General features: G+C 37.0%; 1 long non-coding RNA gene across 1 annotated transcript in view; it reads left to right on the top strand.

Annotated features, from left to right (window-relative positions):
• The first annotated feature begins 768 nt into the window (after nucleotides 1–768).
• Nucleotides 769–18,782, top strand: part of LOC114091797 (uncharacterized) — a 125,570-nt gene continuing 107,556 nt past the window's right edge. Inside the window, exon 1 of the long non-coding RNA XR_003582554.2 lies at nucleotides 769–803. This is a non-coding gene — a long non-coding RNA (uncharacterized lncRNA). The remainder of the gene's footprint in view (nucleotides 804–18,782) is intronic.

Below are 18,782 nucleotides of genomic sequence, written 5' to 3'. Positions count from 1 at the left end.
AAACTTTAAGAGGTAGGGCCTAGTGGAAGTTCTTCTGGTCATTGGAAGTAGCCCTTGAAGAGGATTGAGAGAACCACCTCTTCCTCTCTTTTGCATCCAGTGCTGCTACCTTGATGTGCTGCCTTGTCACATTTCCAAAAGCAACAGGACCAACCAGGCATGGTGACACACCCCTGTAGTCCTAGCTACTTGGGAGCCTGAGGTGAGAGAACTGCTTGAGCCCATAAGTTCAAGACCAGCCTAGCAAGACCATTTCACCAAAAGAAAGAAAGAAAGAAAAGCAATAGGAGCGCTGGTGTAGTGGTGCACAGCTGTAATCCCAGCAACATTGGGAGGCCGAGGTAGGAGTGTCACAAGTTGGATGCCAGCCTCAGCAACTTAATGAGACCCTGTCTCAACATAAAAAATTAAAAAGGCAGGAATGTAGCTCAGTGATAAAGTGCCTCTGGGTTCAATCCCTTGTACCAAAAAAATTAAAAAAATAAAGCAACAGAACAAATCAATAATGGACAAAGACCTCCAAATCTGTAAACCAAAATAAACCTGAAAATCTCAAGTATTTGTAAAAAATAGTAGTAGAAAGCTGACTGGCACAGTCAGCATGAGTGTGTCCATGTTCATGAAACTATGTCCTGACTATATCAATATCAATATATGCTATAGTTTTATAAATTATGACTATTGGAAGAAACTGAGTAAAGGTACACAGGATCTCTCCCTACTGTTTCTTAAAACTTCATATGAATCTACAATCATTTATTTTTTGCAGTGCGGAATCAAACCTAAGGCCTCATGCATGCCAGGTAAGTACTCTACCACTGAGCTACACCTGCCGTACCACCCCACCCCCCGCCCGCCTAAAATGAAGAATTTACAATAATGCTCTGAAAAACATTCAAGATAAGGGAACAGAAAGAGATGAGAAGATTTATTTTATTTGGGTAATAAAGAAAGGCCCCACTCTACAGGAAGTTGGGGCAATACCTATGAATATATGGAGGATAATACAAATGCAAAGATCCTGAGATGGGGTGTGTTTGTTGTATTTGAGGAATAGCAGTGACACCATTGTAGATAAAATAGGATGAACAGGGAGGAGAATTATAGGAAATGAGACCACAGTTGATGGAGATGATCGTGGCAAAAATAGATGGATGAGGGCTTCTAGATCAAAATTAAGAACTTTAATTTCATTCTGAGTAAAACAGAAACCCATAGAAGAGTTTTAAGCAAAAATGATCTACCATATTCTATATATGTGTGTGTGCATGTGTGTGATTTTTTTTTTCGGTGCTTGGGATGGAAACTTGGGCCTCATATACATTAGACAAGTGCTCTACCTCTGAGCTACACTCCTAGCCCTAACTCATATTAGTAAAAGTATCACTTCACTCAGAAAAAAAAATTGAGTGAGGAGGGCATGGATAGAAGTGAAGTAACCAATTATGATGTTATTGCAATAATTTAAAAAACAAGGTGTATTGGTCTAAGATGATAGGGCAGGAAGTAATGTATAAGTTGTATAGATGTGGCTAACTGGATATTCTGATGTATTGAAAGTAATAAAAGTTGAGAATGCGTCCAAGGTTTGCACCTGAGCTTATGGAAAAATGAAGCTACTACTTTCATGGAATAAAGATAGGAAGAGCAACATAGGGTGGATGATCAGGAGTTTAGTTTGGGGCTTATTTAGAAACTGGCAGGCATCTGAATGATGTTGAATACATTAGGTTCATATGTATGTTTCCCTCCAAAATTTGTATGTTAGAATTTAAACCCCAAAGTGATAGTATTAAGAGGTGAAGTCTTTGGGAGGTGATTAGGCCATAAGGGCTCCATCCTCATGAATGGGATTAATTCCCTTACAAACATGCTTCAGAAGTTTACCTGACCTTTTCCATCCTTTCTGCATGTTGGACACAGCAAGTGTCCCCACCACAGGACATGGCAACAAGACTAACATCTCAGAAGCAGAGATCAAGACTTTAGCAGAGACTGAATCTGCTGATGCGAAGACCTTGTACTTCCTAGCCTGCAGAACTATGAGAAACAAATTTCAGTTATTTACAAATTACCCAGTCTGTGGGCTAGCAGAAATGGAATAAGATAGCTAGAAATATGAATTTGGGAAGAAATGGTGTATAGATGGAATTTAAAGTCATGGTTGAGAACACCAAGGAGTAATGTCTATAATTAGACAAGAGGTCTATGAAACGAGACCCAGGTAGTCTCGCTCTTAAACTTAGGAAGATAAAGGGGAATTCAACAAAGAATTCCTAGAAGAGATGACCATTGAAACATGAGGAGAACCAAGGAGAGAAGTATTGGAGACCAAGCAAAGAAAGTGTTTAAGGAAGAAGAGATCAACCAAATAAGTCAGATGCTACTGATAAGCAGAACAAGGTAAGAACTAAGATTTCTCCTTTAGATTTGACAGAATGGAGGTCACTGGTGATTTTTTATTTTCAGCATTGGAGATTGAACCCAGGGTCTCACACATGGTAGGCAAGTGCTCTATCACTGAGCTACACCCACCCCCACCTTCATTGGTGATTTTCTTAAGTTCAATTTTAGTGAAACTGTTGGAGGCAGCCACCACACAGGCTAATTCAAAAACTTTTAAAGCAAACTCTATTAATTCCTTTTGAACTAACAAGTTCACATCTGATGTTTCCTCTTGTCTCCTGTTAAACTGATTTTAGGCATAGGAAATTTTCAATAAAAAAGTGCATCCCTGTAATAGTTGTCAAAGTAATTCCAAATTGTGGAATTACTCTTTTATTACAGTCAAGATTTTATGTTGTGATTTGGAGGATGGAGAATAATGAAGGGTTGGATAAGGTTCCTTGTCATCCTGCAGTTCTTAGAGTAATTCAATTTGCTTTTATTCCATTTGATGGCCCCAAATCCTGGGATAATAGATTTACCTGTCCTGTTAAGGAAGGCTTTGTTTGTTCCCTTTGTTGCCTTTGATACTAGAAGAAATACAGATAGGGTCAATAGGAGTGGGAAAAAATGTGTACTCAACCCATCCCAGTTACTACTTCCTACTTCAGTGGCTGATCACTAGTCCATAAACTGAGGTAGGAAATACAACTTTAGAATAGTCACAAAAGGATATTTTAAAAGGCAATTCTCTAGGACTGGGGATACAGCTCAGTGGTAAAGCACTTGCCTAGCATGTGGGAGGCCCTGAGTTCCATCCCCAGAACTCACCACCACTGCCACCAAAAAATAAGGTGGCTCTACAAAGAGCCTCTAAAAACAATTAAAAAGAGAGTATTAACTCTATATAACTGCTTTATTTCTACAATACAAACAATAAAGACCTTTAATTTATAAAGAATGGAGGTTTATTTGGTTCATGGTTCTGGAGTCTGGGAAGCTGAGGAGCATGGTGCTTGCCTCTGGAGAGGGCCTTCTTGCTGCATCATATCAGAGCTGGGAGAGTATTGCCTTCCTGTTTGATTTGTGATTGAAGGTTCTTTAAATCTGTGCAGAACATTGTTTACTTTCCAATGATAATGCCAATTTAACAAAGATGTTTCCAGAACTTCTCAGAATAAAATCATGAGTTTTATCTCCACTTAAGACCTACTGAGAACTATGTCAATATGTCTTGAGTTTCATCATGAACACCTTCATGATCCATCCCTTGTTAACCTTAGTCGTCAAAGTCATAGAAATATAGTATCCTGCTTATTGGATATATTCCCTCCAGTTACATTGGCTGTATTTTGCCGGCTGCAAAAGTTCAAATTAAAGACTGCTTTTTAAAAAATATTTTTTAGATATCAATGGAGCTTTATTTTATTTATTTATATGCGGTGCTGAGAATTGAATCCAGTGCCTCACACACACTAGGCAAGTACTCTACCATTGAGCCACCATCCCAGCCCCACTTTTTCTTATAAAGGCATAAGTATATAGCAAAGGAAGCTGTGAAGTCAGACCAATTGGGGTTTGAATTCTGACTCTGTGATTTGATCTTGAACAAAATATTTAACCTCTATGAACCTCTGTTTATTTATATATGTGGGTATTAAAACCTACTTTTCAGGTTTGTTTAAGGGTTTAAGTAAGAGCTTCAACTTGGGTTGCATATCAGAATAATATGGAGGGTCTTACACTGTATATAATCATGGTCCACCCCTAGAGGTTTGGTTTCTCTTGGTCCTAGGCTAGTCTACTTTAAACATTTCCCAAGTTATTCTAAGGCATTGAGAAGACTGAGGAAACTAACAAGGGTATATGTAGCTGGCACAAAGCAAGTACCCAGTAAATTGTAAATTTAAAACATTAGGAAAAATTACATAGACTGCTTTTAGACAAAAGCAGATTTAACTTGAAGCAAATAAAGTGTACGTTTCAGGATCCCTTACTTGTGTAGGCTCCTTCCAAGGCCCAGTGAATTCTCCTCCAGCATGAGGGGAAAATATTACTAGCTCTGCAACCTGGGAGTCACTTGCCTATGCTCTTTTTCTTTCTTTCCTTCCTTCCTTCCTTCCCTCCTTCCATCCTTCCTTCTTTCCTTCCCTTCCTCCCTCCCTCCCTCTGTCCCTTCCTCCTTCTCCTTCCCCCATCCCCTTCCCCTTCTCCTTCTTCTTTTTCTTCTTCTGACCATGGTCTCACCATGTTGGCTAGGCTGGGCATGAATTCCTGGTGTTAAATGATCTTATTGCTTCGGATTCCCAAGTAGCTTGGACTACATGCACTTGCAACTACTCCTGGCCATGTCTCTTTCTTCAAGTACAAAGGGAACTTTGGATATTGGAAAAGATCAGCCAGGTTTCAAACAAAGATTAAAATTAGGTCCATGGAAAGATATCAGTTCTCCCAACAAAAAGGCAATTCTTGCTATTCTTATTTTACTTTTGCTGAAATCAACACCCAGAGATTACATGATCTGCCTTAAGTCACAAATCAGCAAATAGTAGTAGCAGCAGCAGCAGCAGCAGCAGCAGCAGCAGCAGCGTAATAGAATCTGCATGTCTTGTCTTACGCTCCCTGCCTGAGCACAGGGACCCATCTCCTAAGCAATCAGGCAGGTCTGTGTTAGGTAATCATGCATTAGCTTTAGAGGATGGTGCCATTGGCCTTTCAAAACTTGCCCCCATCCCCATTCTTTGTGTAACTAATAGGTCTTCAGGACTGTCAAGCTTGTGACGACAGAACAAGGCCACACAGCTTAAGTTTGGATATTAAACTTTTGGATATCACATCCTCCGCCAAACCAGAGGAATGCTCAAAAGTTACTGATTACTTCCATCAGTCCCTCCCTTGGGCCTCTTCCAAGGCCCTGGGCGCTAACAGTATATTCAAATAGCATGTGTAAAATATAAATATTTTGAATTGCCATCAGTTTTTACTCCTTCACTCTCCCTATCTAGGATGGTATTGGAGTGGTCATGGGCTTTTTTATAGGATCTGATATAAGATGAAAGTGAATATTATATGTGTTAGATCTTAATTTTTTTTTATTTCGGTGGTGCTAGGGATTGAACTCAGGGCCTTACAAATGCTATGCAAGTACTCTACCAGTGAATTATATTTTCAACTCTTTTTTATTTTGACACAGAGTCTCACTATGTTGCCCAAACTGACCTTGAATTCTTAGGCTCAGGCGATCCTTCTGCTTTTGCTTCCAGAGTAGCTAGAACGATAAGTGTATGCCAATGCACCTGGCTAACCTAAAACTTTTATATAAGAAAATTTCTAAGAAATCTATATTTGAAGTGTCATGTTCTAGATATAAGGGGAAAGACCCTGTATCAAAATTAAAAAATATAAAGAACTGGGGATTTATCTTAGGGGTAAAGTATCTCTGGGTTCAATACCAGTACCAAATAAATAAGATGGTGGGGGAAAAAAAAAAGATTGGCTAGTCAGCATGGTAAAACATTTACCAACCCAAGGTGCCAAAAGATACCAAATAGATTCATTTTCAAACCCAAGCTAAACAAAAACTGAAAACTCAAAACAATCATGTTCCCAGTTAAAACAGAAATATTTTGTGGGCTATTGTGAACTAATTTCAACAACAGCACTTAGTAGTCTACTAAATATATTAATCAGGATTAATTAATAGAAGGCAGTAACTATATCACTGATATGAAACACAAAAATACTACCTAAAGGAAGTAGTAATTATATCAGAAAGGAATTAAGAGAGAACTTTACCCAAAATCAAACCATCAAACTCTTTTGGGGGAAATGGTCTTTGTTGAAGCTGGGTGATACTTGGAGTATTTTTTTATTTTTTTTTGTTTTTTTCCTTTTCTTTTTTCTTTTCCTTGAAGTGCTGGAGCTTAAACCCAAGTCCTCACACATGCTAAGCAAGCTCTGTATCTATCACTGGGCTACACCACAAGCCTTCATTATTCTATTCTTTCTAGCATTGTGTAGGTTGAAATTTTTCCATTAGAAGACATGATTAAAAACTAAATAAGTAAAAGGGTAGGAAAATGTAGCTCACTTTCTTACTTCTCCAGAAGAAAAGTACATCTTATAAAGACAGATTATAGAAAAAGTGAATAATACTATAATAAGTACAACTGAGCTTTACCACAAACTGATTTCATCTTCTCAAAAATTTTCACATTTGCATTTGTGTGTATATGTGTGTGCTGGAATGCTTATAATATATGCAACAAGTTTAGTAAAATGTTTTTGGACGTTTGTATATCACAGTATAAATGCAGATAGTCTTGTTTACTATAAAAATTGCTGGTGGCCAATGTCACAGCAGCTGTTAGAGGGCAGCATGGTCTTGTTATTCTAGCAACAGATCCTGAGAAATGGGCTATGATCCCAGTTTTGCTTAATAAAGAAGCAGACCAATTCAGTCACGACCTAAGTAAAACTTGTTAAAGAGTTCAACAACTTACTGGGACAGTTCGGCATAATGGCTCTATAATCTTGGGTAAATTAATTTCAATGTACTGGGTCAGGTTCAGTTGCCTTTTCTGTAAACAAGAACAATAACAACTAACTCAGAAAGTTGCTGTAAGGATAAAATGAGATCCACTTCATTAAGCACCTAGAACAGATTCTGGCACGTAGTATGTGCAATGAATTGGTAATGTTACTACTGTACCCCAAAATGATTATGATAATATTCTCTCCAAAGTGACAAGACACTTTGTTAGGATAAATATTTACTTGAAAAGCATTCAGTCAAAATGCATTCTGCTATCATGTATAACTAATTAGAACGAATTTTAAAAATATATTTAATGGTGAGGGTTGTGGCTTAGCGGTAAAGCACTCACCTAGCACATGTGAGACCCTGGGTTCTTCCTCAGCACCACATAAAAATAAATAAATAAAGATATTGTTTCCAACTACAACTAAAAAAAATTATATATAAAAATACTATATATATTTAATTTATATTAAATTAAATTTTTAAAGCATTCAGACCTGCCATTTGACAAATTGTGGGAAACATATAGACCAACAAATTAAAGACATACCAATACAAACCCCTGACCTTTGGAATTCTATGAAATATAATCAGAAAAAGAATTGTCTTTCAATGTTGCAAATGAGACCCCCTAATGCTAGAACTGGTTAAAATTACAAATTAAATATAGATGAAATTATGTTTCTAGCAGCAGAAGAAAATATGTTGATATCAAATACAACAAATAAATTTGGTGGAAGAAGCTTTTAAAATCAAAGATTTCAGGGCTGAGGTTGTGGCTCAGAGGTAGAGAGTTCCTCTAGTACGTGTGAGGCCCTGAGTTTGATCCTCAGCACCACATTAAAAAAAAAAAAAAAAAAAAAAAAAAAAAATATATATATATATATATATATATATATATATGGCATCTTGTCCAACTACAACTAAAAAAAAAAAAATCAGAGGTTTCAAAAGTCAAGTTGTGTAGACTGGTTCCCAACTGGGTGCTATCACTTTAGGTGGTAGAAATCCCTTTAAGTTCAGAAGGGGGCAGAACTTTTGTAGACAAAGCTTTTGTAGATAAACTTTTGTAGATGTCAGAGTAAAATTTTATTTTAAAAAATATTAGTGTTTTTAACATGCATTGTCCCTTCTGATTTTCCATGTTACTTGGGCTTGATCTATGAAATTATTGGAATTTGCCTTTTTCCATTGATTTCCTACTGCATCTCCATTATGAGCAATGGGAAACAGTTATATTATTTTTTAAATTATTTTTTGCAGTGCCAGAGATTAATGCCACAGTCCTGCTCATGCTAGACAAGTGCTCTACCACTAAGCTACACTTCCAGCCCTACATTAAGTTTTTAAAATTCTTTAAAAAGAGTTTCTCAAATACGATTGAGTTGTATTGGTGTCCTCTTTTCTGTTTTTTGGTTTGTTTGTTTGTTTGTTTTGTGGTGCTGAGGATTGAACCCATTGTACATGCAAGGCAAGCACTCTACCAACTGAGTTATATCCCCAGCCCCTCTTCTCTGTTTTAGATTCAAGAGGTATACAGCTCTTATAAAATAATGTAATACAATAAAAGTGGCCAAAGATCTCTTCTGAAAATAAATAAATAAAATAAGTTCATTATTTCTTATATTTCCATAGTAAAAGCTAACTACTGATTTTGGTTTTTTCTTTACCAATTTTTATATTTATATTATTTACTTAAAACAATCAGGTAACCAGATTTATCACACAAATTTTGCCATGGGGACATGATAATAATCCACACATTCAAATGATATTTCTACCCAAGACTCAGGAGAGTTACTTTTAGATTTTTCATTTCAAGTTCAGGTTGAATTGGAGTTTGTTGGAATGTAAAAAGATGTAATGATTTATAGTCATACATGCCAATTAGAAAATCCAGATCTATTCTTGTGGATAAAAAAACATATTGACAGATAATTATGACTTTATATAAGTTTTACAGAATTTATGACTATAATAATGTTGCTCTATTCCAATATGTCTTTTTATATATATTTTTAGTTTTTGCCTTTTTTGTCTTTTATATTTGTGCTCTTTGCATACAAATGCAGACTTCTTCAAAATTTTCTCTCATATCTTAGAAATCCAAGGATTCTGTGTATGGTATAATTTGTCCTTGGATTTTCTGGGTTTTTAAAAATTTAATTAATTTTTTTTTCTTTTTTTGTATCAGAGACTGAACCCAGAGGCACTCAACCACTGAACCATATCCCCAGCCCTTTTTATTTTTGTTAGGGTCTTACTAAGTTGCTGAGGCTGGCTTTGAACTTGTGATCCTTCTGCTTCAGCAGGAAGCAAGTGCAACCACATCCAGCTGTTTTTTTTTTTTTTGGTTGCTCAAAACATTACAATGATCTTGACATATCATATTTCATACATTTGATTCAAGTGGGTTATGAATTCTTATTTTTACCACGTGTACAGATTGCAGGATCACATTGGTTATACATCCACGTTTATACACACTGCCATGCTAGTGTCTGTTGTATTCTGCTGCCTTTCCTATCTCCTTCCTATCCCCTCTCCCCTCCCCTCCCCTCCCATCTTCTCACTCTACCCCATCTACTATAATTCATTTCTCTCTCTTTTTTTCCTTTTACACAAAAATTTACACAAAATCCCCAGAATAGAATGGAATTTATGCTTTGAATATAGAAATATCAACATGGGACTTGTTGATATTTTTAATCTCTTAAAAAATACCCTAGTGGGCTGGAGTTGTGGCTTAGTAGTAGAGCACTCGTCTAGCATATGCGAGGCCCTGGGTTCATCCTCAGCACTACATAAATAAATAAATAAAGGTATTGGGCCCAACTACTTCTAAAAAATAAATATTTTTTTAAAATACCCAATGTGATTCTGCAATCTCTACACTCAGAAAAATGAGAAATTATACTCCATCTGATTCAAATGTATGATATGTCAAGATCATTGTACTGGGCTGGGGATGTGGCTCAAGAGGTAGTGCACTCGCCTGGCATGCGTGCGGCCCGGGTTCAATCCTCAGCACCACATACAAACGAAGATGTTGTGTCCGCCGAAAACTAATAAAATATTAAAAAAAAAAAAGATCATTGTACTGTCATGTGTAACTAATTAAAACAAATTAAAAAATACCCTAGTGCCCCAAAATGCATAAATCAGTTGAGTTCACATTATTTATTTGTGATTTTATTACCTGGGAAAATAAAATCATACTTAAGTTTACATCCATTCTTTTTTTTTAAATTTTTTTTATTAGTTGTTCAAAACATTACAAAGTTCTTGACATACCATATTTCATACATTTGATTCAAGCAGATTATGAACTCCCATTTTTACCCTATATACATATTGCAGATTCACATCGGTTACCTTCCTCACCCCTTGCAGCAGTGTGGGTAAAATCAAATGCTTTTAAAATATTATGGTTTTCCCCAGGTGTCAGTGAACGTCTGTTAGATACTTTCTTTTAGGATGTTTCATTTGACCTGAACAAGTTAAATTTCATTTCATATTCCTTAGTTTGGCATTCAAGGCCTTCTATAGTTAATGGTAACTTTTTTTTTACTGCTTTGTAGAAATCATCTTTAGACACACTCATAATTTTAGGCTAAAAAATCTTTGATTTCTATTATATGCAATTACTCTGTTTCTGAATGTTTGCTACTTATCTGACAAAACATAATGCGGATTCTGTTTCTTCCAGGAAGCTATTTTTATCACTTTTGGTTCATATTGATTACTATGTATTAAGAAATCTCATAGCTTCTTTGTGCCTTTTATTTGATGTTTAATTATCCAGCTGGTTTTTAAAATTTTTTTGCATAATACTTTAGGTCCCATTTCTACATTTCTCCAGAAATTGAGAGTCACTAGACTTTCCTTCACTGATCAGTATAAACACTTTCATTTAACGGGACAAACAGAGCATGTAAAGTTCACTATATTCAATAAGTGCTTAATTCCATCAATTAGGAACTTGAAACAATCGCTTTCCATGATAGCTATTGATCCACTTGGGAAAAATGGCAATCCAAATCATTACCATCATAGAAATGTCTCCTGTTTAATTTCTGAGATCAAATGACTCATTCACTCTATTTCAAAATTTAACTTCTCAAATCTCTGACCATTCCTTCCTACCCTCTCACTAGCAATAGTTAATCTTACCTTCTACATTATAGAGCAAATAAAAATCTCATCTTCTCAATATAAAATATATAAGCCTACATCTTCTCCTTCCTGTTGTTACATAAACAGCATATCTTTATTGCTCTTCAATGTCAATCCCTCTTTCTGAATTTAAATTTTATTCCCCCTCCCTCCTTCTAAGGAACTTTACATTATTATCTATTTTTACTCTTGTATATTTAATATCTCTCTCTCTCTCTCTCTCTCTCTCTCTCTCTCTCTCTCTCTCTCCCTCCCTCCCTTCCTCTTTCTTTGATCCTTCTTAACAAGTTCTAAATACATTCAAATCAGTGTGGTGCAGGACTATAATTCCAGCAGCTGGGGAGGCTGAAGCAGGAAGATGGACAGTTTAAAGCTAGCCTCAGCAATTTAGCAAGGCCTAAGCAACTTAGTGAGACCCTGTCTCTAAATAAAATATAAAAAAGGGCTGAGGATGTGGCTCAGTGGTTCAGTGCCCCTCTGGTACCAATAAATTAATTCAAGTAACTCCCAATTTTTAAAAGTAGCTCAATCTCACATCTCCTTCCAACTATCATTTCATCTCTCTCCTTCACTTTTTAAATGTGTGATGTGTACTTGCTGTGTAGCTGCTGTAGTCTCTTTCCCAATATCATCTCCCCTTCTTTCTAATAAAAACTGAATTTTTTGGTTTTTGGTGCAGCAATGGGTCCTACAAAATAGCTGCATTTCCCAGGCTCCTTTATAGATAGGAGTGGCCATGTCACACTGAATACATTTCTGGCCAATGACCTGCAAGTTGAAGTCAGCTGGAGATTTAGAGTAAAATTCTGCTTTCCTAAGAAAGGTACCAGACCTTTCCCCTTGGTTTTTCTTCTTTCTTCCTATCAGAAACACTGACAGGAGAGTGAGCAGCCATCTTGCATTTGCAATGAGGAAAAAAAAATTAAAAAGCCATATGATAAGGGACAGAAGAGAAAGGATTCTAGGACATGGACATATCATCTTGGAGCCATGATACTAATCTGAATTGTCATCCTCTGTCATTCCCTACACCCCCTCCCTGGTACTGGGGATCAAACCCAGGGACTCAAGCATGCTAGACAGGCACTGTTATCATTGAGCTACATCCCCAACCCCTTCTGTCACTATTTTTACATAAGAAAATAACCCTACAATAAATAAGCTACTGCTGTCAGATCCCATTACATGTGGACCAATGCAATTTCTAATTTTGTTAGTCAGATTTTTGTTGCTGTAACCAAAACACCCAACAAGAACTTAGAAAAGGGAAGGTATATTTTGGCTCATAATTCCAGAGGTTTGTCAGCCAAGTCCATGGTTCTGGACCTAAGGTGAGGCAGAACATCATGGCAGAAGGGCATTTGTGGAGGAGTACTGCTCCCCTCCTGACAGCCAGAAAGCAGAGAGGGAGCAGGGAAGGAATCACAGGGAAAATCAACCCTTCCAGGGCACGAGTCCCGTGACCCAGCTCCTCTGGCCACATTTCACCTAGTCAATCCATTCAAACTAGGATGGACTGCTTAGGTTACAGCTCTCATAATGTAATCTTTTTACCTCTGAAAATTCCTGAATTAATGCAGGATCTTTAAAAAAATATATTTTTAGTTGTAGATGGACATAATACCTTTAGTTTTTTATTTACTTATTTTTATGTGGTGCTGAGGATTGAACCCAGTGCCTCTCACATGGAAGGCACGCACTCTACCACCAAGCCACAACCCTAGCCCCAATACAGGAGCTTTTGGGGAACAGTTCATATCCAAATCATAACACTAATCAATGCTCTTTCTTCCTCCATTTCCTCATCTTCCACTCACTCTCCAACCATTCCATTCTGGCTTCTGGCCCATCATTTCTTTGCACTCACCAATGACCTACATGTTGTGAAATCTGGGGAACATTTCTCTGTTCTCATATTACTTAACCTCTCAGTGGTATTTGACTTTGTGGCCATGTCCTCCTTTTGGAAACATACTCTTTCCAAGACTTCCATGATCGGTACTCCCCAGGTTTGCTCCTTCATCTTCTGCTGTTCTCTGACTTCTCTGTGGGTTCATTTTTCTCTTCTAGCCACACTCACCATCTTGCATTCTCTAGAACATACCTATGGCCTTTGCCACATACTGTTAAGGGGTGTTTAGAACATTCTTCTCCCTCCCTTTGCCTACCTACCTCTTCTGCATCCTTCAATTCTCCATCCATTCTTACCTTCCTCAGGGAAGCCTTCTTTACCTTTTTGTGAAAGCAGATTTTCTTATATTCTATTTCTTCACAACTCTAAGCACAGTTACAACTTTATCTTCTGTAAAGTGACTCTTCGAGTAAGTTGTCTCTCCCTTCAGACAGTAAGCTCCATGAAGAAAGACACCTATTTTTTGCTTTTCATTGTATTTCCCAAACTTATCGTATTCCCCACTACATAATATGTGTATTAAATATGTTTCTTGAATTTATAAATGTATAAATGTACATTTGTATGGTAATTTATTTGCTTTCCTGTTTATTGTCTTTCTTCTTCCAGCATCATGAGAGCAAGAAATATACTTATTTTCTTAACTACTATGCATGAAGGTTCTAACACATAATGCCTGGCACACAGGAAATATATTAAGCAAATTTTTAATGAATTTTTAATGAATTCAAGCATAAATGAATAAGTTTCCAAGAAAGTCATTCTAGTAGTTTTACCCTTAGTATAATAGTGTTTGGGATTTTTTTTTCTTTTTTTTTAGGTACTGGGAATGGAACTCAGGGGTGCTCCACCACTGAGCTATACCGCAAGCCGTTTCATTCCTTATATTGAGATGAGGTCTCACTAAGTTTCCTAGGCTGGCCTTGAACTTGGGATTGAATGTGCAGAGACCCATTTTGAAGTTGGGATATACATTTAATGATGTAGCTCAAAGCTATAAAAAGCTACTACACTAAAATTGCAGAAGCATTGAAGATCAAATTGTTTTACAAATTTTCAGAGAATTGTAAATGACACCCTATCATCTCTGGGGAAATATTTCCCTAAAGCTCTAAGCCTCTTGGTGACTGGAATAAATAAATTGGCCTCCTTCCTTTCCATCTCTCCATTCTCAGTCCCAGAGGGTCAAAAGGAAACCATCTCATTTTAAGATTTCAGCTTTATTTGCAGAAATTTCTAGCTAGTCAAACTGAAAGCAAGAGGGGCTGGGGGCGTAGCTCAGTGGCCTATGCTTGATAAGCATGAGGCCCTAGGTTTAATCCCCAGCACCACACCCCCACACATAAAACACCTGAAATCAAGAAGGGCTATTTTATGTTGGCATAATAATAGAAAGCAGCTAGCCACATTCTAGTTTAATGATGTAAGATTATTGAATCTTAATCTCCTCATTTAACTAATACAGTTGGTTTCTTGTTTAAAACAAATGCTTTACAAAATCTTGACCTCTGATATTTTCACCTGTTTGCCCTTTTGTATTTTGAGTGAAAGGTACTATATCATGGATCATTAGTTTCCTTGAAAACTTGAGAAAAACTAACAGTTGGAAGAAAATTCAGGCATAAGATAACACAGAGAACTGAACCTGCAGCAAAATGGGGTTTCTTCACATTAGTTATCAGGAGAAGCAACAGAGAAGAGCAACTGGCAACAGGAGATAACCTTTTTATTCTCAGGGCTAGAAACATGCTGGCAGAAGCTTCAACTAACTAAATTTACTTGCAAGTTCTCCGAAGGGAATGATCATCTTGCACCAGGGTCATTTTTTCATAACATATACTTTGCGAACAAATTCCTAGGATCTTGTAAAATATTAAATTCTGAACCTCAACCTAAGTATAAAATGCCAGCACATCCATTACATATCCCAACTACAAAAATATGAACTTAACTATTCACTGAAAATTCCAATAATATTTATGATTCACGAGAGCATAATTTTCATTTTATAAGACCTTAAGCCTCAAAGAGATATTTATCCAAAATTAGCATCCAGTAACAGCACCTTGGGATAGCCCTGTTTTGGCAGCATCTGTAGACAGATCTGGTTACAGTTAAATAAATCTAATGCTGGAGCCATTGACCTCAGGAAGACAGGTGTCTTTTCCAGCAGCAGATCTGAATTCTGGGCCATGAGAAATGTGCTTGATTAAATTGCCCTGACCCCTGGTCTGTTTGCTTGGGTATCTGGCCAGCATAGTGGCCCCTCCAACAAAGGAAAGTTTTCATCTCTTCCCCAAATAAGCTGCTCTATAATTAATTGAGCATTGTATTTTCCAAAAGAAACATTTGCTTGGCTGAATACAAAACAATGCCGCTAGTCAGTATATTAATTATACAATATTTATTGAATACCTACTATACGCCAAGCATTTGGCAGGCCATGGAGAAACAACTATCAGTGGCAATGAATCTTTTTCATCAATAAGCTCAACAGAGTAGTCCAATAATTGAAGGACCCAGAATAGATCTGTCCATATTTTTTTAAGATTTATTTTTTAAAAACCTTTATTTGTTTTTTATGTGGTGCTGAGGATCTAACCCAATGCCTCACAAATGTTAGACAAGTGCTCTACCACTAAGCCACAACCCCAGCCCCAGATCTATCCATATTTTATCCATCCAAGCTAATCTTTAAAACCCATTTCAGATTTTATCTTCTATTTTATTCACTTACGAAATCTTTATTGGGTTCCCAAAACTGTGCACTTGAACTACAATAATAAGGAGAATACAATCCCTATCAAGCTTCTAGCATTGTAGGGAGAAGGAAGTGAGGTAGACAGGATCAGATCAAAGAAGACAATGTAAGTCAGGCTAATCAAGGACTAGGAATCTTACCCATAGCAGAGAGGAGGTATTAGACAATCTAGGAAGAGAGAAGCATGATTAAACTTTCATTTTGGAAAAATCAGCTCATCAAAGATAAGGTAGATAGATGGTAAAGAAATGTGGCTGGAGAAAAGATGAGAGGGGAGGAAGAATCAAATTCCAAAGCTATTGAAGAAATAGAAAAATAACAAAATTTAGCAACACATTTAATGAGAAAGCTTTTAAAAAAAGTGAAGTTTAGGATGACTTCTAAAATTATAAAATGGGTGCCATTAGCAGAAGAAGGAGGAACTGGTTAGTGGGGAAAATGAATTCAAATTCAACCACACTGGGCATGGTGGTGCACGCCTATAATCCCAGTGACTTGGGAGGCTGAGGCAGGAGAATCTCGAGTTCAAAGCCAACCTCAGCAACAGTGATGCACTAAGCAACTCAGTGAGGCCCTGCCTGTAAATAAAATAAAAAATTGGGCTGGGGATGTGGCTCTATGGTAGAGTGCCCCTGAGTTAAAAAAAAAAAAAAAAAAAAACTGGCCCTGGTACCCCCCCCCCAAAAAAAAAATTCAACCATGTTGTATTGCAGGTGCCTACAAGAACATCCAAGCATCAACCTTGAGTTTGCTGTTTAAACGTAAGCAGTAATGATCCAAGAGCTGTCACCTTATAGATGGCAGCTGAAACATGCTCATGAAGTAGACTTCCAGCTCTGTAGCCATCCCATACTACTCTGGTCCCAAATACCTTATACTCGTTCATCATTCAGTTTTTTCATTAATTTGCTATTCTTTAATACATATCTTCTTTGCCCAACAAATACATATGGGACTCCTATATCATACTCTAGGTAACATGAAAGATTCTGGGTACCCGTAGATGAATAAGCTTTTATTCCCTATCCTAAAATATCTCATAAGCTGACTGTTCATTATCAGCTGACTAATTCTCTAATTCCCTGTGTGTCTAGGTCTTCTGCCTCTAATAAGAGGATAAACTTTGAGGAGCTTATCCTCTTAGGTTCCTTTTAAACCTTTCCACAAAAATCTAAACACAAAGTTCTTTTCTTTGTAGGTGCTCATGTGAACCTTGAGTGACAGATTGGTAGCCTATTTAAAACATAGACCAATTTACTTAGTTTTTAGTAGTTTTGATAGGGAAGGTTCTGATTAGAAGAGTATTAAATTTCCATTATTAAAAATATAGAAACAACATTAAAAAGATGAAGAAAATAATCATTTTCAATGTACTATCCAAAGATAACTACTATTTATATTTTATGCAAAATAGTCCACCTTTTTCTAAGAATAAAAATGTCTTTATTATACTTTTGGTAAAAGGTGTCATATTAAATATGTTTATGCCACTTTTTTTTTCATTTACTAATGCTATATAATGAACGTACTCCCATGCTATTAAAGATAGACTTATGTTGTTATTTTTTTAAATGTCTCATTGTATTCAATTGTAGGGCTGCACGTAATTTATTCAGCAGGTTCTATGCTAATGGAAATGTATGTTGTTTCCAAATATTCACTACTATAAACACTAAGAAGGATATATTTAAACTTAAGACTTTATGCATCACATAATCTTTTCCATAAAATAAATTCCTAGAAATGAATTTATATGTTTCTAAGACTTTTTTTTTTGGGGGGGGTACAGGGATTGAACCCAGGGGGCTTAAGCACTGAGCCACTCCCTTTTAAAAAAATAGTTTATTAGTGAAAGGGGCTAGATATATACCTCTGTTGATAGAGTGCCTGCTCACATGCACAAGGCCCTGGGCTCAATCCCCAGCACCACAAAGAGAGAGGGAGTGGGGGCGGGTGTCTCACTGAATTTCTTAGAGCCTCTCTAAATTGCTGAGGCTGGCTTTGAACTCAGGATCCTCCTGCCTCAGACTACCGAGCTGCGGGGATTACTGGCATACACCACCTTGCCTAGAGAAGGTTTCTAAGTATATTCCCAAATTGTTCTTTGAGACCATTGCTATCTAGGTTTGTATTTCAAAATCCTAATTAAGATTCCTTATTAAGGCTATTTACAGGCGAAGGGCAGAGATCTATGACCTATAAAATTTTGATATATAACATAAATACATAAAAGTTCACAAATCAAAAGAGAATTTGAGGGCTGGGCTTGTGGCTCAGCAGTAGAGTCCTCACCTAGCACATGTGAGGTCCTGGGTTCTATCCTCAGCACCACATAAAAATAAATAAGTACAATAAAGGTATTGTGTCCAACTACAACTAAAAATAAACATTTTTTAAAAAGAGAGAATATGATGAGTAGTTATAAAATGAACACATACATGAAACTCAGATTAGGGAACAGATCATTATCAAACCCCAGAAGCCCTCTCTGTCTTCTTCCATTCTCTTCACAACATTGGCCATTTTCTTCCAGTAAGCTCCCAGCCAGTGACTGAACACAGAGTAGGCAGTGGGATCTGGATATTTCTGTCCAATATGAGCCCCCTCTAGGAGGTGGCTAAGATTTTCTCTGAGCTGCATACAGCTCAGACTGAAGTTCTTGCTACTCAATATTCCTTACTTTCCCCTCTCTTTTATAGATGTCATAACTGCATCTTGGCCTACAAACTTTCCCTGGCTATTCCTCCTGTATCCCTTTTGTCCTTTATCAAGTATTATCCACAATAAATCTCTCCTACTTCAAACTTTGACTCGACAATTCTTCCCACAGGACTCAATCAACACAGCTGGTCCTGAAACAAGCTCAGTTTGGAGCCTGGACCACATTCTTCCATCCCAAGTGGTGTCTTAGCAGGGATAGCCAGTCACAATTTCTAGCCCAATTGTTAAAAACATCACCAATAGTGACTTGAGAGTGCCATTCCAGTGATAAATGCACTGGCTGGTGA

The sequence above is a fragment of the Marmota flaviventris genome, chromosome 14 (genome assembly GCF_047511675.1).
Source record: "Marmota flaviventris isolate mMarFla1 chromosome 14, mMarFla1.hap1, whole genome shotgun sequence".
Taxonomy (NCBI): Eukaryota; Metazoa; Chordata; class Mammalia; order Rodentia; family Sciuridae; genus Marmota; species Marmota flaviventris.
Note: the sequence above shows the minus strand (reverse complement) of the source record. Positions and strands in the feature narration are given on the sequence as shown.